Genomic DNA, 314 nt, shown 5'->3' with positions numbered 1-314 from the left:
ATTAAATATTATTAAACAACAGTAATATGTGACCCTGGACCACAAAACCAGTCTTAAGTCCCTGGGGTATATACCATACATCAATGGAAAGCTTATTTATTCAACTTTCAGATGATGTATAGATCTCAATTTCGAAAAATTTACCCTTATGACTGGTTTTGTGGTCCAGGGTCACATATAGTTTGTTCTTTATTTTTTTATTATGTAGCGAATCAGCTCAAAGGGGAAATATTAATAATTAATAATAACTAGTTATAATTAATTATAAATATTTAGATCCGCTGTAGATATTTACTTGACCTCTCAGGGTCAAC

Source organism: Sinocyclocheilus anshuiensis, unplaced genomic scaffold (genome assembly GCF_001515605.1).
Source record: "Sinocyclocheilus anshuiensis isolate Anshui unplaced genomic scaffold, SAMN03320099.WGS_v1.1 scaffold412, whole genome shotgun sequence".
Taxonomy (NCBI): domain Eukaryota; kingdom Metazoa; phylum Chordata; class Actinopteri; order Cypriniformes; family Cyprinidae; genus Sinocyclocheilus; species Sinocyclocheilus anshuiensis.
This window is presented reverse-complemented; position numbering follows the sequence as displayed.